The following is a 22,711-nucleotide window of genomic DNA, read 5'->3' as shown; positions in this document are numbered from 1 at the left end:
GCCTATCATCTGTCTTTCCTTGGACATGGGATTTAGACTAGTGAATTATAATTAATGACCAGAAACATGGCTTGGCAATTTTTTTGGCTGAAGTATTGCATAGTATTCAAATCCATTTTTGCTGATTATTAAATGGGTTTATTCTTTACCCCTCATTCCCCAACCATAAGCTGCGAGATCTACAGGTCAGATATAAGGGAGAATGTCTTTCATTAATTAATGAGATCTTAGTTGATTAAAACCTGCTACTGTTTCTACATTTACTGATAAAGTAGAAGGAATGCACACATCACACACACAGGGCCACATCTTGGCAACATGCCCAAGTGTCTGTACAACCAACACATACCTAGCTATGTGGTCATTGCAACACAAATCCTGCCAGCTCAGAGCAGGCTGACACATGAAACCAGCTGGATGTGAACAAGACAATTGTTACTTTACTTTGTCTCAGGAGCAACTTGTGTGCTATTTTGCTGGCATCTTAGATTGTTAGGCATGGCTTCATATGCCCCTAGTGGGGTCCTGGGTCTGGGTCGAGTGTCTCGGGTACTGCATGCTGGGTGATAACATAAGAGGACTGTGTGCTCATAAATCTAACCTGGCTCTTTATAAAGAGAACTATTTACTGAGGTGCTGCAACTGCAGCCAGGCTAGCATTCAAATCATGTGCCTACAGACTGGCTTTCTAGAGTGCCTCCTCCAAACCTTTCCTTCCTCCTGCAATCTGTGCACCTCCCTCCAAATTCCATGCCAGTTGCTGCACTGGGAAGCAAGGCCCTCTTTTCCTTTCAACTATGCCCTTTGTAATGGATTTGCATCACCCACAATGTAATACTTGCAACTCTTACTGTGCTATGCAAGGAAACCATCTTTACCCTGCATTGCACGTACTGGGGCTCACAATCCAGAGGCTCAGTTCACCACTGCCCTGCACCTTGCATAGTCCTTTGCACCAAGGCAAAGTGAGCCTGACACACTGCCATTCTGAAGTGGTGGCATTTTACAGCCGTGTTACACTGGTGTATGTAGCTGCACAAGGTACAGGGCAACAGTGAATCAGGCCCCACTGTTTGTATTCTGTATCCTCATTTCCCTCTCCCTGCACCTGTGGAGTCATGAGCATAGCCCAGCTCTCAGGTCTAACTCTCAAGCTGGACATGCAATTTCTCCCTCTGCTCCCACAAGTTTTCTACCCTGCCTTTTTTTTCTTTTGTAATTAAGAAAGTAAATAGGCTGCAGCACAGCCCGTACTAGTCAGCTGTATTTTGTTTCCTAGAGATCATATAAGCAGTAACAGATTCTTTCACAATCTGAGTTTAAGATCTAAAACAGTTTGGTAGCATAATTAAGTCTTTATATTTCCTAGCATACATTGTTTGCTTGATATTAGCAGTATTGATATAGTGTACATTTTAAATGGACAAAGTTTATAGGCATTTTAACGAAAGTTTGATAAATGTATTAAAATTGTAGGGCCCAAATTTAATGTACCATGACATGGTTACACTCATCCACTCTCATTCATAGTGACTTGGATTCAGAATATCTATTTTAGCATATCTAATATCCATTTAAAACAAAAATCCATGGGTCTGAAGCCAACGCAAAAGATGCCCCTAAGTGAGGACTGCAAATCAGTCTGCAACCCATAAAGAAAAACTGTTGCAAAAACAGCTCATTTCATAGGACATCTATAAAGCCTCATTTTGTTCTCTCAGGCTTCTGCTGACTATGTACGCTTGTGCTCTATTAACAAACATTAAGGCTTTGCCAAATGGAAATCCACAAAAGGGAGAAACTTGGTTTCATATTTCTAAGAGGGCAGTCTGGCAAACAGGAAAGATTTGATAGCAAATAGGTCCCAGTAGCTGTAGTTATTTAGCACTTGTAGGTCTGTTATGTTACAGCTGTATGAAGCAGGAGGACACAAGCAACAAACAATAATTAAATAATTAATAGAAAACATTGTAAAAGGTTCTCTCTTCTTACTTTAGCAATTAGACGCTTTCAGATGAGAAGTCTATGCTAGCAGTTTCACATTTAGCCCACCGCAGCACAACTCATTAAGGGAAAGAGCAGAGGGAACTTCAGAGTCATTCAGAGCACAAAGTAGAGGAAAATAAAAAGGCCAGCTCTACAAGCCCCATGGCAAGATTCTGAAGCAGGTTCTAATTAGATAACTACCAGCTTGCTATTTCTACATGGTGTTAGCATTTCTGAAGCCTGGACATTTCTAATCAGCGAGTAAAGAGAATTATATACACTACGCAGAAATGATCATTTAAAGTTCTTAATGATGTGGAGTGCTGGAAGTTACCCTGCCTGCTAATATGTTAATGAAGATGCTATCATTAAGGGCATGTGCTATAAAGAGTAGTCGTCTCATTTGCACTGCAGGTTGTGCAGCACTCTGTAGAACTATTGTGTTCTCTCCCCCTTCTTAAAAATCCAGTTTATTATAGGAGCTGGGATTAAACTATGTACTGACATTCACGTTGGATGCGTTCAGATCTCTGCCTTCTTAAGCAAATTCAGGGCATCAGATAAAAACTAATCCAATCATATTCCCTAAAGCAAGCTACTAATATTGTGGCACTACTGCTATATACAGCGATCTTCATGTTCCTAAACATCTGTGATGCCCTTGTTCACAACACACTAACAGTGCAGACCACAACATGGGCTACCATTGAAGAGATTCAAAAGACAAACCACAGTGTTTGTGAGACAGCAGAGGCAGAGTGAGGGAATCCAGCAGGTGGCAGTAGACTCTATGGCAACAGCTATTGTGTTTATGATATAAATACATCCTTACTGACATCTTTTAATTTCAGGTTTCTAAGGGATTCTACAGATCTTCTTACATTTATGAAAAATACCTCAGCAGTGTCCTTAGGCTCTGATCTGTGGTGCATAGAGGATACAAAATGATGCCATATTCACTTGCGCTATAGCAAATGAAGGCAATGCCCTCACCTAAGGACAGCCTACAGTTCGTTTCTGGAAGTTATGGGTTTTGTTTTGATTTGAAAACCCATGATATTGAAGGCCCACTTCCCCTCTCCCCCAATTAGACCTCTAAACAAAATATGAGACAAGCTGCACACAGCTTTTCCATGTTCAAGAAGGCTGCACGCATTTTACTGAACGAAGCTACTGTGAGACACACAGCAAAAGTAATTTCTCTTGCACTATATACACGATTAATTGCAGAACAGGGAGGTGGTGAGTTAAAGCCTCCAGTTGGTGGTCACCAGTTTTGTTGAAGATTAATAATATGTGTGATGTCTATCGATCTATCCTAGGTACTTATATAGCCCCCATTACAGTAGTATCTAAGCACCTTCCAGTCTCCAATGCATAGGCGCCAACTTCTCCTGGCACCAGTGGGTGCTTGACCCTCGCACCCCCACCCTGACTCCACCCTCGCCCCACCCCCTCCTGCTCCACCCCTATTCCAACCCCTTCCCCAAGTCCCTGCCCCAACTCCACCCCCTCCCCACCCCTATTGAACCCCTTCCCCAAATCCCCTCCCCAGCCCCACCTCTTCCTCACCTCCTCTACTGAGCGTGCCACAGTCCTGCTCCTCCCCCCTCCCTCCTACAGCGTGTTATGCCTTGAAACAGCTGTTTCACGGCAGCAAGCACTGGGAGAGAAGCGGGAATGGGGTACTCTCAGGGGAGGAGGCAGAGATGGAGGTGATCTGGGGCGGAGGGTGGGGCAGGGAGCTGCCGGTGGGTGCAGAGTACCATTTTTTTCCTGTGGGTGCTCTAGCCCTGGAGCACCCACAGAGTCAGTGCCTATGCTCCAATGTATTTATCCTCACACACCCCTAGGAGGTAGGGAAGCGCTATTACTCTCATTTTATAAATGGAAAACTGAGGCACAGACTTGCCCAAGGCCACAGAGGAAGCCTGTGGCAGAGCAGAGACTTGAACCCAGGTTTCCCTAAACCTCGAGAAAACTCTGACCATGGAGCATCCTTCCTCTCTCAGAGTTATTGTCAAAGATCCCCAGTGCACTGTTGAGGATGGAGGAGGAATGAAGTGACGCCCTAATATGGTTTAAACAATTTTCTCTTGAAGGATTTAAAGTATATTCCTCAGTTGTGCTTCCAGGCCTGTGGAGTTCAAAGGTGAAACCTTGACTTCTCTGCAAGCAATGGCAGAACCCCCACTGACTTCCCTGAGGCCAGGATTCTGCCCCAGTTATAGTGACACAGCATGGACTGGTGCTCAGGTTTTTGTTGGGCTGTATAGAGTTTGGTTTAATCTGTATCATTTTAATGTGTGTGAGAATCTGTTGTATTCCTCCAGAAGTGCATTGTAAAGAAAGAAATGGTGACTTCTGTAATAAATGTAACACGGCAGCATTCTGAGTACGTCTGCAGAGAGCTGCCACTGGTTATGCTTGGAGCATCAGAAATTAGCACCACCCAAAGTTACCACCTGATTTCTCCACTGAAAGGAGGATGGTAGTTGGTGATGTGGTTGGTGTCTGGCAAGATTAAACCAAGTTGCTCATGATCTTGGGCCATTTTGTCCTTTCTGAAGTCCTTGCCACACGCAATGTGTGAGCTTGGCAAGTGAAGAGCTAGTGCCTATTTACTAGTGGAAATCACAGCTAAGGATTTGGGTGGAAGGGGAAAGAGTCCTTCAGTGCAGCAGTTACAAAGACGACAAGATAATGCAGGAAAACACAGCATTAGCACCTGGCATCAACAGCTGACTAGAAGTAATGACAGTCTTTCTGTTCTGTGTCTGTACAGCTCCTAGCACAGCAGGCTCCTGGTCTATGGTGAGGGAGTCCCAGGCACTGTGATAATACAAATAATAATAATTTGGGGGCAAAGGACAGGTCAGGGGAGCATTCGGGCAGTCTCATTCGCCCTTAGCCAGCAAACACTTAGGCACATGTGTTACTGACCCAGCCACGAGTAGTTCCTTCAGAGTCAGTGGGAGCACTGACATGGGCAAGTGCTTGCAGGACTGGGGCAGATGGTATCCTTCATATAAAGAGAAAGAGTGGTCTTGGGGGCAAGGCTCCAATTAGAAAATTGGACCTTTTGAATGTAACTCAGCCACAGACTCCCTAGGGAACCTTGGCCAAGTCACTTAGTCTCCCTCAGTCTCAGTTCCTCATCTGTAAAATTGGGGTAAGAGCACTACCACTCTGACTGTCCTGTCCATTCACAATGTAATCGTTTTGGGACAGGGACTGCCTCTTGCTGTGTGTATGTGCAGCACCTACCACAAGATCTTGATTTCCATTGGGGTCCCTATGTGCTACTGCAGGGGTAGGCAACCTATGGCACGCATGCCAAAGGTGGCACGTGAGCTGATTTTCAGTGGCACTCACACTGCCCGGGTCCTGGCCACCAGTCTGGGGGGCTCTGCATTTTAATTTAATTTTAAATGAAGCTTCTTAAACATTTTAAAAATTTACTTATTTACTTTACATACAACAATAGTGTAGTTATATATGATAGACTTATAGAAAGATACCTTCTAAAAACGTTAAAATGTATTACTGGCACATGAAATCTTAAATTAGAGTGAATAAATGAAGACTCGGCACAGCACTTCTGAAAGGTTGCTGACCCCTGTGCTACTGTAACACAAAAAATAATTGCTATTTCAGGAGCACCCAAGCAGTCCCATAGTCAGGAGCAGGGCCCCAGTGCTCTGGGCGTTTGTCTCAGTGGACACCCGCACACAATCTCACAAGCGAGAACTACACAGCAGCTCTTTGACCTTTGCCTAGGGACGGGCTCAGCACCCTGACCAGGCAGACACTGGCTCTTGGACCAGGTGAGCCCCTATATACTTGTGTGAGAGGATTTAAGGGAAACATATTCCTTTCCTCCCCTTCCCCCCTCCTCCTTTTGAGAAATCAAGGAACTCAACATAGGCAGAGATTGGGGAAGTATTTGTTCAGTCATGGCCATGAAGCAACCTCACACAACCCCCCATCCATTCAGGGTGTAGTATAATTCCATTACTCGCTGTCAGATACTGCTAGCGTCCATCCTCCTTCCTGCCAAAAGGCAGCCCCTTAGCCACTTGGGACCTGCAAAGAGTAAAGTAGGGCTACATCAATGATTCCGTCTGGTGACCCAGAATTACAATACATGCTATCCACGCGGCCCCTTCTGTCATTGCACCTGGTACCTCCTAAAACACAGGGGGAGTCGTAGCCACATTTATTACACTAATTATACTTATTAGCCACCCTCAGATAACACAATTAACTCCGATTTGCTGATCTCTTTGCTCCTAAGCCTCCTTTCTCCCAAGGAAATGTTCCTTTTGGGTTTGTACACCAGCCAAATCTTTCACAGCCTTGATAGCAGAGAAGCCCAGTCAGCACAGGAATTCAGAACAGAGCCGCTCAGACAGCAGCAGATGCACATTGTTAGCAAAGCCCTTCTCTTTACATCTTGCACCAATCCTAGTCCATCACTATCAAGGGCAAAACTGCACATCTCAAACTACAAACCAGGGTCCAGTCACACGCCACTTCTAGCCTCAGCTAACTGAGACCTCCCACCTGTCTAGTGGTCAAGGCTCTGGGTATGTGAGACAAATGGGATTTTTTGGGGTTACCCCTTCAGCAGCTACCAGTCCCTTTTCTACTCTGCCAATGTCCATTTTCAGGATATAGGCCATTTCTCTAGTGGTGATTTGCCCCCGTTACAGCCAATGATGCAAGTACAAGTACAGGCCACTAGTGCAAACAAGTAAAGTTGCTAACTGCCTAGTGAAGGATAAACTCTATACATGTCTCCGTGCACTTGGAGTGGCACCAACTGGCCTGAAAATGGGCCAAATCCCCAATGCAGATGATACTATATCTGCTTTCTCTAATCATGCTTAATTTTAACCCCAATGGCCTTCTGCTTCCTTGGGCTAACATTAAAATCAAAATTCCCCAGCCCTTTATGATCCTATCACTGATATGTTCTTTTACATCCAACTTTCCTGACCGCTTCACCTGCTTTTCCTGCAAGAACTATCTTAGTTTCTCTGATCCTGGGGAAACCCTCCCTTTCCAGGATGCAGTTAGCTTTTCCTGACCGTTAGGCTGATTGAAATTTTAACTAAATCTGCTGGCAAACACTTTGTTTTAAGAAACTCTAAACATCTCATCTTAAAACTTCCATGCTGATGCAGATTTCCATGGATCTTTTAGGGAAACAGCGCAAAGGAGGAAAGAGGAGTCTGGGTTAGACAACATAGCCTGAGAACACATGACCATTTCTACCACCTCATTACAAAGCCTGACCCTTGGGTATGCCTTTCCAGCACCCTCCTAACCTTCCTAAAGAGAGAGACCTGACAACATACAACAACTTCCATTTTGTTTTAATGCTAGTGCAGCAATCAGAATAACAATCGAACAGCATTTACTGTACGATGGTAGAGAGTAGCATTAGGCTCTGGAAAAACAGGGCACACTCCAAATCTTTTCAGATAGACCCCCTGATCCTTCCATCTGATCAACATGGGCATATACTCACTCCAAGAGCCCCATTCAGGTAAATGAGGTTCTGTGAAAATCCAAGAGTTCTCTCAGTTGTATCCACATGCAAGATTAGGGCCTTATTTTTGTAGTAAGGGTCTTCCTTGGGGATAGCCCTTTAAAACTTTTCAGCTACGTTATCCCCATTCTCACCATGTAGTCTTGCTGCCCTCCAACCTAGCAAGCCGCCTCTAGCAAAGGAAGGCCCCATTCCTGAAAGTGTGTGTGTTGGCAGAATCAGAGACTAAAATGGATTGATATTGGTGTCATGCTTTCTGGAGTGGCTCATGACCATGAGTGCCAACCTCAGGGCAGACTGTCAAAAAGCAGAGCAGAAACCTCAGACTGGTTTTATGTGAACTTCTGCAACACTTATAATAGTCTTACCACGGCATCACAGACAGTCCCCTTGAGCATTCCGGTCTATCTTGCCAGGCAAGATGGACTATGTGATAGATGGTCTCTATATTCCCAAAATCACAATAATATTCAGGTTACTTCCAGTCCCAAAGGACCAGTCACTTACCCCAGATCAATTGTACTCAGATCTCAAACCAAAGACAACACCTCTAGCTAATCCTGTAATAAACTAACTAAAGATTTATTAACTAAGAAAAGAAATGGAAGTTATTGATATGGTTAAATTAGGAAACGTACACACAAATGAGTTACAGTCTTAGATTTAAAAAGGTAATATAAGCTTCTATAATAAGGAGCTCTATATGTCCTTTAGGGCTGACCCATCCCAAGCAACATGGGAATCTCATGCTTATGTTTAGCAATCTTTGTCCCACAGAGCTCAGACAGCATAGAGAACCCAGTTTTTCCTTGTCAGTGATTTTTATCGCCTTCACTCACAAGCCAAGCTCCTAGGATGAGTTCATACACAGTCTCCCCTTCCTGGAGGGAGTGAGGAACACTCAGGAGTGAGTCAACAAAGTCTCTGTCCTTTGATGCTACACAATGCCTCATTGGCCTTCAGTGGGCTAGCTTGTGTGCAGGACAAGCGCTTCACCTTAATTAATGCTTCTTTTATTGTTTGGTAAGTTACACAATTGCAGAGGTTTACAATGCAAACACTCAATACAACTTAATACCATGGGCTTGTGGTTATAATTGAGATCAATACATGCAGCATCCTACACTATTCATAAGGTCTAGACACCAAATACAGCCTTACAACTCTAATATTTACCTTAACAATACAAGCACACAGGTCAGCCAGACTGCTTTCCAGGCCAGCCTGGGGCCTTGGCATGAGCTGCACCTGGTCTGCCAACCTCACAATTGGGGATAGATATAACTAAGCAGTGGAATTCACTCTCACCATTTCGTACTGAGACTCTTAAGTGAGATTCTGAAAAGGATTAGATATGTTTACAAATAAGAAGAGCCTCAGCAGTTATAATAGCTAGAAGAATCTTTTCCAGGGCTATCAAGCCTTGTGATTAAAGGAGAAAGATGAACCATGGGGCCAAGGAAACTTCTCTTTATGACACAGTGCTGGAAAATCAGGTGAATTTTAGGTGTTTCTAAATTCCTCCTATTGTTGAGGGAGAAGGTGAGCTTGTTATCAAGGCCCTGGACTAGCACTCAGGGGAACTGAGTTCTATTGCTGCCACTGACATTCTGGGTGACCCTGGGAAAATCACTTAATATCTCTGGGCCTCAGTTCCCCATCTGTAAATTAGGGATTAAAAGCACTGCCCTACTCACAGGGCAGCTATAAAGACAAATCTATTAAAAAATATGAGTGCTCAGACACTACAGCGATGAGCACCATAAGAAAGCCTATACATAAGCATATATCATTGACCACAATCAGGGTTAAAGGACTAAATGGATCTTAGGGCTTGTCTACTTGAAATGCTGCAACTGCAGCTGCACCACTGTAGTGCTTCAGTGTAGACACTGTCTACACCAATAGGAGGAGTGCTCCCATTGGCGTAGATAATCCACTTCTACAAGAGGTGGTAGTTAAGTCAACAGAAGAATTCTTCATCGACCTAGTGCTGTCTACACCAGGGGTTAGGTCAGCTTAACTATGTCACTCAGGGGCATAGATTTTTCACATCCCTGAATGAGTTAGCTGGATCACCCTATCTTTTTAGCATATATCAGTCCGTCTATTCCAGCATGGTAACCCCTATGAAATGGATTCTCTTTCAGAGCCTGTCACTGCTTTTCCTTAATTACTGGCCAGAAAGGTTGCTGTAATATACGAAACATTCTTCTCAGTAGAGGCTAAGTTTGTTGCTTACAATTGCCCCTACTGTAGTTCAGTTTTAGCTGAGCAAACTGCATGGCACCTCAGTCTTATGGTTGCATTTCTTTTCTAGTAAATTCTTTTAAGAGTAAATTTTCTCTAATTCTTTCTCTGCAATTGTCATCAAAGCCAAACTGGTAACCTTTTATCCTCTTGTAAGAGCATTTTTATGTGCCAGTGACACTAACATTTTTGACCAACTAAACCAGTAAACTACCAAGCTGGTTACATTACTGTAATTTTCTATAATTTCACTGTAGTTTTTACCCTGGGAACAGTTACAATGAGAGTTTTGATTGTGTGTGTTTCTTTTCCATTACTGGTAGCTAAAGAGGGAGATAAATATGCCTTAGATGTAAAAATATAATTCCTATACCAACATAGTCCAAAGCATTTTTGCTATAGCTATAAAGTTTTTCAATAAATTATGATTCCTGCAATAAACAGCCCAGGAGGGAAACTAAACCAAAGAAATATAGGAGACATGTTCACATCTGATTAATCTGACTTTTTATGGTAAACAAACCAACTCAAGGGGCTGTTCTCTTTGCTACTGTAATAAATCTCTGTGTTTATAGTATTTTATGATGTCAAACATCTAAGAGTTGTTCCCTCACTTGAAAATAGAATATAAATTACCTTGGGTAAACTCTGCAGATGCTAATGTTATCTAGAAAACCCTGGGGCTAATAACTTCATGGAAGGTCTAAGGGCTTCCCACTTGGTATGAGCAAAGCTAATGAGAGTGCATAGAGTAAGCATCTAGATTAGAAAGATAAAATACCATACCATTAACTCAGTAACTCTGGATAGCAAAATAGTAGGGCTCAGAACTGAGTTTTCAGGTACAGGTTCATACTATCTCAACAAAACAAAGACCTGATCTGAAGACCATTGAAGTCAGATATCCAGTATTGAATTAATGGAGACACATGAAGGAGAATCCACCATGTCCCAAGGTAAGTTATCCAATAGCTGATTACCTTCACTGTTATAAATGTGTATCTTATTGCTAATCTGAATTTGTCCAGCTTCAGTTTCCAAGCACTGGAACTTGCTATGTCCTTTCCTGTTAGCTTATAGAATATCTACTGTGAGAAATCTCATCTTCATTTAGGTATTGTTAGACCAGGTTCAAGTCACCTCTTAACCTCCCCTTGAATAAACTAAATAAATTGAGCTTCTCAAGTCTCTTACTGTAAAGCAGGTTTTTCAGACCTTGAATCATTCTTGTAGCCCTCTTCTGAACCCCTTCCAATTTTTCAAAAGCAGCAAAGAGTCCTGTGGCACCTTATAGACTAACAGACATTTTGGAGCATGAGCTAGAAAGAAAGAAACCAACAGGACTCCACTGGCCATCACATACAGTCCCCAGCTAAAACCTCTCCAATGCATCATCAGGGACCTACAACCCATCCTGGACAATGATCCCACACTTTCACAGGCCTTGGGTGGCAGGCCAGTCCTCGCCCACAGGCAACCCGCCAACCTGAAACACATTCTCACCAGTAACGGCACCATAGTAACTCTAGCTCAGGAACCAATCCATGCAACAAACCTCAATGCCAACTCTGCCCATATATCTACACCAGCGACACCATCACAGGACCTAACCAGATTAGCCACACCATCACCGGTTCATTCACCTGCACGTCTACCAATGTAATGTATGCCATCATATGCCAGCAATGCCCCTCTGCTATGTACATAGGCCAAACTGGACAGTCACTACAGAAGAGGATAAACGGACACAAATCAGATATTAGGAATGGCAATATACAAAAACCTGTAGGAGAACACTTCAACCTCCCTGGCCACACTGTAGCAGACCTTAAGGTGGCCATCCTGCAGCAAAAAAACTTCAGGACCAGACTTCAAAGAGAAACTGCTGAGCTTGAGTTCATCTGCAAATTTGACACCATCAGCTCAGGATTAAACAAAGACTGTGAATGGCTTGCCAATTACAAAACCAGTTTCTCCTCCCTTGGGTTTCACACCTCAACTGCAAGAACAGGGCCTCATCCTCCCTGATTGAACTACCTCATTATCTCTAGCTTGCCTGCAAATATATACCTGCCCCTGGAAATTTCCACTACATGCATCTGAGGAAGTGGGTATTCACCCACAAAAGCTCATGCTACAAAACGTCTGTTAGTCTATAAGGTGCCACAGGACTCTTTGCTGCTTTTACAGATCCAGACTAACACGGCTACCCCTCTGATACTTCCAATTTTTCAACATCCTTTTCAAATGTGGACACCAGAACTGGACAGTATCCAGTAATGGTCTCACAGATGTCATATGCAGAATGCCACCTCCCTATGCCTACTGGATAGTCACCTCCTCGTGCACCCAAGCATAGTGGGCTATGGATGGAGTTGGCTAGCATCACACTGGGAGCTTATATTCTATTGGATATCCACCATGACCCTTCTAAGTCTTTGTCAGTGTCACTGTATTCCAGGATACAGTCCCCCATCTTGTAAGTGATATATAGTGCAGTTGGGCTCTAGCCTTGGTGCTGATATTGCAGCTGGTAGTCACATTTCTGAGATGGGTCTCAGTAAGTTAATGGAAACACTATTGTCAGTAGCTAGAAAAAAATTTCTTATTTTGGATAAAGACGCAGAAAGGATCAGATTCAAAGCTCACCAAAGTCAATGGGAGTCTCTCTCTTCATTTCAATGGATATTGGATCAGGCCCTAACAGGATGGGTTAAAGGAATGACTCCCCAGAGATCAAAGACACAGGAGCTGAGGCAACTCCAAAATATTCCATGGAATCGGAGATGTATTGCTGCACTGTCCTCTCTGTAAGAGGAGGCTCACCTGACACTGAACCCCATTGCCGAGTATGTCTGAACCTCCCTTGTGCAGTGTGCTCCTGTTTGTTACCTTTCTCCTTATTGCTGGATGAGGAATGAATTGAAAATAGTTATTAAAAATAATTATATTTTAAAAACCCCACCCACCATCTTTTCTAACAAAATGATGCAGCTTGCCTACTGCACCCTGGAGGACCTAGAAGCCTCTATCTCCTAGCAGCAGCAGTGCAGAGTCCAAGCAGGGTGGGCTATGGATGGAGTGGGCAGGCGTTGGCTATGTATTTTGGTGGTTGGGGTTTAAGTCAGGCTCTTAAGAGAATTTCAAGGCAGATATTTTTTCTCTTGTCAAGTCTGGTGGCTTGAATACCTGAGCAAACAATACTAAGGGCTGGAAAAACACTAGTAAGTATAATGAGCAGGGATGGTTTTGTAATTCAGGCATTGGTCTGGCATTCAGACAATCCGGATGCAATATACAGCTCTGCTGCAGCTTTTCTGTGTGACCTTGGGCAAGGCATTTACAGCTCTCTGTGCCTCAGTTCCCCATTTGTACAATGGGAATAATACTTCCTTTGGGAGAAAGGATGGCCTAGTGGTTGGGGCATCAGCATGGGCTGCGGGAGATCAGCATACAGTTCCCTGCTCCACCACAGAGTTCCTGTGAGACTCGGGCAAGTCACTTAGCCCCTCTGTGCCTCAATTTCCCATCTGTACAATGGGGGACGATAATGCTTCTCTACCTCACAAGGGGCTCAGAAAAGATATGGGCATTGCTGGGATAAACACACTGCCCATTGAAATGTCATGAACTGACACCCGTACGAGCAGATTGAGCATAGGATACATAGAATACTTTGCCTGCCTTATCTACTTTGACTGTAATCTCTTTGGTGCAGGGACTGTTTCTTATGATGTGTATTTATGGTACTCACCATAATGAAGCTCCAATCTAGAGCCCTTTTAATGTACCACAAAAAAATAATTATAATAAAAACAATTAATAATAATGTGAGGAATAATTCTGTATTAGTCGATGGAATGAGCTACATAGGACATAAAAGGTCCATTAATCTATTAATACCCTTTATTGGCTATTAGAACATAAGAATGGCCATACTGGGTCACGTCGATGGTCCATCTAACCCAGTATCCTGTCTTCTGATAGTGGCCAGTGCCAGATACTTCAAAGAGAATAAATGGAACAGGGCAATAATCACCTGGACCATCCTGTCATCAAGTCCCAGCATCTAGCAGTCAGAGGCTTAGGGACACCCACAGCATGGACACCCCGACCATCTTGGATAATAGCCATGGATGGACCTGTCCTCCATGAACTTCTTTAATTCTTTTTGAACTCAGTTATGCTTTTGGCCTTCACAATAACCCCTGGCAATGAGTTCCACACATTGTGTGTTGTGTGAAGTATGCCCTTTTGTTTATTTTAAACCTGATGCTTATTAATTTCATTTGGTGACCCCTGCTTCTTGTGTTATGTGAAGGAATAAATAACATTTCTTTATTCACTTTCTCTATGCCATTCATGATTTTATAGACTTCAATCATATCCTCACCCCCTTAGTTGTCTCTGTTCTCAACTGAACAGTCCCAGTCTTTTTAATCTCTCCTTTCATGGAAGCTGTTCCATGCCCTTAATCTTTTTATTGCCCTTTTTTTTGTATCTTTTCCATTTCTAATATACCTTTTTTGAAATGGGATGACCTGACCTGCACACAGCATTCAAGGTGCAGGCATTTCATAGATTATATAGTAGCATTATGATAGTTACTGCCTTATTATTTATCCCTTTCCTAATGGTTCCTAACATCATTAGTGTTTTTGACTGCTGCTGTACATGGAATAGATGGTTTCAGAAAACTATCCACGACACCAAGAGCTCGCTCGAGTGTTAACAGCTAATCTAGATCCCATCATTTTGAACGTATAGTTGGGATTATGTTTTCCAATATACATTTTCCATTTTGTTGTCCAGTCACCTAGTTTTGTGAGATCCCTTCATAACTCTTCACAGTCTGCTTTGGACTTAACTTTGTAGCATGTGCAAACTTTGCCACCTTGCTGTTTACCCCTTTGTCCAGATAATTTATGAATATGTTGAACAGCACTGGTCCCAGTACAGATCCCTAGAGACAATGCTATTTATCTCTCTCCATTCTGAAAACTGACCACTTATTCCTATCCTTTGTTTCCTGTCTTTTAACTGATTACTGATCCATGAGAGGACCTTTTCTCCTATCTTATGAGGCTTACTTTGATGAGGGACATTGTCAAAGGCTTTCTGAAAGTCCAAATATACTATATCCATAGGGTCACCCTTGTCCACATGCTTGTTGACCTCCTCAAAGAATTCTAATAGATTGGTGAGGCATGATTTCCCTTTACAATAGCCATGTTGATTCTTCCCCAACAACAACTTATGTTCATCTATGCAGCTGACAATGTTGTTCTTTTCTATAGTTTCAAATCAATCAATTTGCCTGGTACTGAAGTTAGGCTTGTCAGCATCAACTCTGGAGCCTTTTAAAAAATTGGCATCACATTAGCTATTCTCCAGTCATCCAGTACAGAAGCTAATTTTAGCAATAGGTTACATATCATAAATTAGTAGTTCCACAATTTCACATTTGAAGCTCCTTCAGAACTCTTGGGTGAATAGCATCTAGTCCTGGAGACTTTTTACTGTTTAATTTATCAATCTGTTTCAAGACCTCCTCTACTGACACTTCAGTATGGGACAGTGCCTTAGACTCTCCATCACATCTTCTGCAGTAAAGACCGATGCAAAGAATTCATTTAGCTTCTCCCGTCCAGTGGCCCCACTGATTACTTCAGAAGCAGGAAGCCTGCCAAATACTTACAAAAAAATTGCTGTTGCTTTTTGAGTCTTTTGCTAGTTGCTCTTGACATTCTTCTTTGTCAACCTAATTATACTTTTACACTTGACTTGCCAGAGTTTATGCTCCTTTCTATTTTCCTCAATAAGGTGCAACTTCCAGTTTTTAAAAGGATATCATTTTGCCTCTAATGGCCCCTTTTACTCTGTTGTTCAGCCATGGAGGTATTATTTTAGTCCTCTTACAATTTTTGTTAATTTGGTGTATACACTTAATTTGAGCCTCTATTATGGTGTTTTTCAAAAATGTTTCCATGCTGCTTGGAGGCATTTCATTCTTGTGACTGTTCCTTTTAATTTCCATTTAACTAGCTTCCTCATTTTTGTGTGGTTCTCTATCCTGAAACTAAATTCTACTGTGGTCGTCTTCTTTGATATGTTGATAGACGAGAGCGGGCAGCCAATGGGAAATGACTGATCGTCCTTGCGAGCTTTTCTTTTGGATCAAGTACTGTATTGGGGATTAGAAATCTCTTCTCTGACCCCATTTAATCCTTGCTCTTTGCTGTTCATTGTTGCAGAAGCCATTCTAACGAGATCTGTGCAAACACCTTGCACTCAGAGCGTGATATTGTGGAAAGCTGTCTGTTCCTGTTTTTATAAACGGGCTCCAAAAAATTCCTCCTTTGCTCAGATTTCACCTCCTTCAACTAATCAAATGTCAACATAAGTGAAAAACTATTTGACCAGCAAAGCCTGTTTTTTTCTCACTAAAGTCAGAAGTTGGGGTGGAGGGGTAGTGAAGGAAGTTCAAATTTAGAATGCTGCAGCGCCTGGTCTGGATGGAAATTCAGGCCAGCTCCATAGCAGTAAGAGCTATAGGAACTTAGCCACTATTTAGAACAGTAAGGTAAGCACAGTATGGCTAGTGCAGTAGCTTCTGCACTATGTTCCATACTGGGTTCCTAATCTACAGGGACAGCAGTATTCGTTGTCACAGCAACGAGACAAACAGCAGGGGAAGAGCACTAATGGCAAGGAGAGGAGGAGAAGGAAGCCTCATGCAGCGCACTATAGGAGCTTCAGTGGTTGAACAGATGCACTAGGAGTGTCCCCTCTGTATCTAGACTGGCCACCCTGCAGAGGCCACTGCATAGTGGGCCAGCACCAGTGTGCGCAACATCATTCCCAGGAGTTAACAGCTGGCCTAAGAAGTGAGGATTTGGAAGCTATGAGACCTCCCATCTGTCTCCAGAGCTTCTGTACAGTGCAGCATCCACTGGCTTCCTCCTTTCCATCCCTCGGCTTAATACTGCAGTCAGTCCTTTCTCATATTGAACACTTGCCAGCTTCAAAAGGTATTTTGCCTGTGTAATAACTACACGATTGGTACCCCTGTTAGAACAAGGAGCAGGATGTCTGTCTCTAACCAGAGACACAGATATGCCATATGCGCAAAAAATAAAGTGTATTTAAATTTCTAGAGAAAAAAAGGCTCAAAGATGACAATGCTGCAAATCCCAGCTTTAAAAAAATTTGTACTAAACAATAGTATCTGCTCTTTAGCAAAGAGCAGCACTGACAATGCTTGCAGTGGAACCACTGGATTTTAAACAGCTCCCTCTGGGTACATCTTCACTACTGGCTGTATCGGCAGGTAGCAATTGATTTCTCCGGGATCAATATATCATGTCTCATCTAGACGCGCTATATCGATCCTCAAACGCTCTCCTGTCAACTTCAGAACTCCACCAATGCGAACGGCGGTAGTGGAGTCGACAGGGGGAGCCGCGGACGTTGATCCCACGCCATGAGGACGGTAGGTAACTCAATCTAAGATACGTTGACTTCAGCTACATTATTCATGTAGCTGAAGTTGCGTATCTTAGATCGATCCCCCTCCCCTAGTGTAGACCAGCCCTCTGTTTGTATAGCGTTCAGATGCAGAGAAGCTGTTGAAAGAGGTAGGGGGCTAAGTCCCCTCTAGCAGCAGTGAGCTCAGCTTCAGCACAGAAAAGAGGCAAGGCAAATCCCCCTACAATTTCCCACCGTCTTCTTCAAAGAACTGGAAAGGGGTGGTAGATGTAACAGCTGACATCAACAGGTCATCAAATCCATAGTAAGTAACTCAATGATAGACAAGAGTGGGCAGCCCATGTGAAACGCTACATTTTCACTCCTGCATCATCCAAATGATCTCCCATTTGATAGAGCTACTTTGGGTGCCAGCTCACCTTCTCTTTTTCCAGCCCCCCTCTCTAGATCTCAGTATTCTCCCATCTCATTTCTTCTCTGCAGATCTCTGAGCAGGGCCGCTGCCTTCACCTGAAGCATGTCCAGTAGCAGCAGTTCCTTAGCCTGCACCTATCATGTAAGGCCACTGGCCTCAGAAGGAATGCGCTCCTGTGCAAATGCTGCTGTATCATTTTTAATCCAGCACTAGCAACTAGTGCCCTCTTTATATTGCAGAGTGCATGCTATTGTGAGCCTGGAAATCCTTGCAAGCCAAGAACCGGCACTAGATCCAAAGTAAAGCCAGTGTAAACTGGGGGATGGTCCCACTTTTGTGGGGTATTCTCCTGGTTTCTATACTATCCCAGTTGAATCAGACAACAAAAGGATCAGAGTCCTTGCCCAGCCCTTTTTAGCCGGATGCCTGCCTGACCTCGAGGACTCCTCTTCCACTCTCTCATGCAGAAGACTCCTTGTAGCCTCAATAAAGCTGGATTCAGGATCCCTGGGAAGGCTTAACCCCCAGTCTCATCATGAGTCACTCAGGACAGGGGCTAGAGCATTCCCACTCCAGGGTACTCTCTCCACACCAGCCCCGTCCCTAACTCAGTGATTGCTATGTTGAGTTTAAACCACATACAATTTATTAAACAGCAACTGTGAACACATAAGGGAAAAACCGTAAAAGTTCAAGGATCCAGGAACCCGCCCGATGCGCACAGGGACCCGGCCAGCAACAGTCTCTGGGACCCGAGACAATTGACAGCCTGTCCCTTACGTGGCCCAGGACCCCTGGCTGGGCTGCCGTGATACCAGGACTCAGATACTGCTCTGCCCTTAGACCTTCTCCTCAGCATCACCCCCCCTCCCTCCCTCAGGGTCACCCCTCCCCCCTGAGTCTGGCCTTCCAGGCCCTCGTCTGGCGACATCTCCCTGCGCTGCCCCCCCCCCCCCCCAGTGTTACTTGTGCGGCATAGCCGGTACCCGCTATCCCGGTGCTAGGCCCACGGCTCGCATTGAAGCTGGGCCCTGGCGCACCTTCACCATCCCAGCTCCCAGCCGCTGCTCCAGCCCCTGCACGCCCTCAGCGCCGCTCTGCCCTGGCAGCCCCAGCTCCCACGGAGGACAGGCTCATGGGGCTCCTGACTCCCTCATTGGCCTGCCTGCCCTGTCAATCTGGCTGGCTTGCAATGCTGGCCTCTCCCCTCTGGCCCTAGGGACTGGCAGGCTCAGGACCCTGACTCCTCTGCAACCCTTCCCCTTCCTCCAGGTATTGGGAGAGGGCCAACCAAAAAACACCCCACTGCCTTTCGGTAAGGGGCCAACAGCCCCCTCACACCAGTGTCACTTTCCCAGCACAGGGGCACTGCAGAGCACAGCAGCGCCGCCCAGGCACTGCAGAATGCAGCTCAGTTAGGTAAACTCATCTCCACATTCCCCATACAGGCCTTTACCTACAGCACTGCCCGTGGGGGAGACAGGCAGCAAGGGTGACCATGGTGCTGTTGGCTGCCTTGGGAGGAGGGGAGTGAGGAGTAGACCCAGACAAGCCTCAACTGCAAATGCTAACAAACTGGATCTGTAGGATGTAGCCAGCTCCTGGCACCCAAGCCTGCCTGCACAGGCCTCCATTAGGCAGCGCGAGGTCAGTCTCCTGGTGCCAGTGTGCCCAGTAATGGCACCAAGCCCCTGCCTGGCCCAGGCACACTGCTCCACCTGGCCAGGCTCACCCTGCTCTGCCTATCCCTACTTGGCAATGCAGCATTCTGCTGGTTTTCCAATGCAAGCCCCCCTGCTCCAGGTGACCAACTGCTTATCCTCAACCTGCTGGCAGCCAACCTACTGCAGAGTGCACTGGTCATACCCTCGCTGCCTGAGCTCTGTCTCCTCCACCTGTGCACAGTCCTGCTGGCCCTCCTGACCTCTTCTCCTTCCCTGGGGTCAAAACCATTGCCATAGTGTCAGTGGATCAGTACCTGGTAGGGTTGCCAACCCTGGGGTATTTTCCTGGTGTTTCCAGGAATTAAAAGATTAATCTTTAATTAAAGATGTTATGTGATGAAACCTCCAGGTATACGTCCAACCAAAATAGGCAACACTAGTACCTGGTCATCATCCACCCACTCTCCTACACAGCCAGGATGATCCCTAGCAGGAGCAGTGCCCTCATCCTGCTAACCTGGCTGCTTGGCATCAGCCACCTTCAACTGGCACAACTCCCTGTGCACCATGGAGTGGACCTCCAGTGCCTCCTACGTGGATCTCAGCATCTCCCCCTCCTTCTTCAGGCCACTGGCTATCATGCTGGGCTGCTATGGGATGGTGCTCTGGGAACGTGCTGATGACCCAGTGTTTGAACCCTGGGACCAGCCACCTGCAACCCAGCCCTCACCATTGCAAAGCCAATAGGGTGGTCTTCATGATCATGGCCTTGCACCTGCTATGCATGACGCTCTCCAGCTTGCTGCACATGTGGCCAGGGCTGGTGGCTTAGCTCAGTGGTGCTTCTCCCGTTCCTCTGCCTGTGCTACCTCTACCCCTACATCTACGGCTACATACACAAGAGCATCTGCTAGGAGATGGGATCAGACCCACACATTCAGCATCATCCAGTAAAAAGAATGAAGATGAAACCACTTATGCTATGCTACTGTAACCCTTCTGCCAGGCCGAATTGATAGCAGCAAGAGCCGGGTTCAATACATAGGGGTCCCTTCCCTACAACATAATGCAAAACCAGCTCAAGCCCCCACCCAGTGACCTGGGAAAATCTTACATACACCCCTGGGTGCCTTGAAGAGGCAATACTTTCCCTCTCGCAAGCACAGAGTCTCAGTGTAGCAGAAAATATTTAATAACATGAGATAAACAACAAGCATTAAATTGGGAAAACACCTCAACTAGTTCATAGACCAAACCATGAGCAAAGACCCACCCCAGGAAATTGGGCTGTGTCCTTTTCCCTGGGCTCTTGAGTCCAGCAATCCCCAAATCACCCCAAGACTCCAAAGTCCAATAACCCAAATGTCCCAAAAGTCCCACAACCCAAAAGTCTCTGTCCTGGTCAGTGCAGCCCCCGAGTTCGAGAGTCTATCTGCAGAGGTTTCCCCCCACCCAGCCTGAGTAGAAAGGGGCACCTTACGTAGTCCGAGGCCAACTGCCCTGCCTCTCCGTGGGGTTCTGCTTCCGCCTTCTCCACGAACTGCTCCTCTCTACCAGCCACTCCACTCTGCTCCTCCAGCCTTCGTCATAAACTGCTCTGCTCCGCTTTGCCAGCTGCTCTGCTCCACCAGCTGTCCCGTGATCCGCTCCAGCCATCCCCACAAACTGCTCGGCTCCGCTTGCTCCATGGGCCGCTCCAACCGTCCCACAACTGCTCCGCTCTGCCAGCCGCTCTGCTCCATCAGCTGTCCTGTGATCCGCTCCAGCCATCCCCACAAACTGCTTGGCTCCACTCGCTCCATGTCCCCACAAACTGCTCCAATCTGCTCTGCCAGCTGCTGTGCTCCGCAGTAGAGCTTCAGGCTCCCCCACTAGTTAGCACAGTACTCAGTGCTCTCAGCTCAGTAATTTTAGCTTTAGTGACTTCAGCTCTTAGTGATTTCACTTATAGTAGGGGAGCTCCAGTGCTGGTGCACCATTAGCCCAAAGTGAGTTCAACTCAGTAACCTGTATCTAGATTCTTAAGGGAATCAAAAATCAGCTCTGATATTCAACAGTGGAGAATGGAGTAGGTGCAATTGGTGCTGCTGGCTCACACAAGGAGCCCACTCCACAAGGGACAGCTACCTGTCCCCAGCCTCTCTCCATTCACTGGGTTTTGGAAGCCATGTCCCCTGTCTAGCAAGTGCTATTTAGTTGATGGTGAAACCCTTTATCATAAAAGTTTCGTAGTTCCTCATTTACTTAATGAGGGTGACACCACTTTATTCCTCCTGCCCCAATAACAAAGAAATTCACAGCTGTGACAGTAACCATTTTAGGCTGCTGTGGGCTATGCTAGGCAGAGTGGGTGTGCCTATGCAAACACGATCAGCCTCTGAAATTCTTTTCCACACTTGCCATAATTCACCACCAGATATCAGGGTACAGCTCATCCTGACTCTGCTTACACTACCACAGCCCATTCTGTACCTGTTAACTTTTAAAATAGTGGGCTGAGCGGACCACTTTGCATCAAGTCTAAATTAAACACAAATACTTACGTGTCTTTTTTTTAAGAGATTAAGTAAAGCCAAAAAATGTATTTGCGCTCTTCATTGAGCACAAAAGCTGCCATCAAATTCTTTCCAAAGAGCAGTTACGTTTAAAAAAAAAATAAAATTTAGAAATATCAGATCTTGATTGCCCTGTTTTTAAATGAAGATGACCTTTTAAAAGATGACGAGGATAGCTTGAGATCAGAGTCATACTCAGGTTGTCCATTCAAAGCAGGGAGTGGGGGTTGTTGGGTGTTAAATTAATACTAATTTTTAGTATACTAGTATTTAGTTAAAAAAAATTATTAGCTGTATTAATACTAAGTTTTAGAACTGTATTAATTCCCATCTTGATTCCAGATCCTTTTCTCCCCATTAATGGAAAAGACAGCTCCATCTCATGTTTCAGTTTATTGTAATCTCACTGTCCTAATACAACAATTCTGTCAGCAAAACATCCACAGATTGGGAGGGAAAACATATTTCTACCTTGGAAATTTGAAAGCAGAATTGAAACTGTCCTTTGGAGCCATATTCATTTAATCACATTTATCAGACTGTTTAATTAGTTAATAAAACTTCCAATGAATCTGGCTGCTACATACATGCTAAAAGTCCTTGTGAAGCTTTTATAAAAGAGATAATTGTATTTTAGACGAACCTATTTTAAAACTTTAGAACCTAGGCCGTGTCACTTGCGAGTTTTGTAGAGACCTTGCTCACCCCACATCCTATTTTTAAAATTTCTGGTGGTTAAGCAAAGCCAGTAACTAAAACTTTATTTTAGACAATGCCTGCTTACAGAAATTAAGTT

General features: G+C 44.8%; 1 long non-coding RNA gene across 1 annotated transcript in view; it reads left to right on the top strand.

The window, feature by feature from the left end:
- The window catches only part of LOC127056706 (uncharacterized), a 92,388-nt gene that overhangs the window by 68,114 nt on the left and 1,563 nt on the right, over positions 1 to 22,711 (top strand). The window lies entirely within an intron of this gene.

This window comes from Gopherus flavomarginatus, chromosome 8, assembly GCF_025201925.1.
Source record: "Gopherus flavomarginatus isolate rGopFla2 chromosome 8, rGopFla2.mat.asm, whole genome shotgun sequence".
Classification (NCBI taxonomy): Eukaryota; Metazoa; Chordata; order Testudines; family Testudinidae; genus Gopherus; species Gopherus flavomarginatus.
The sequence above is the reverse complement of the archived record's forward strand: the minus strand, read 5'-3'. Positions and strand labels throughout refer to the sequence as shown.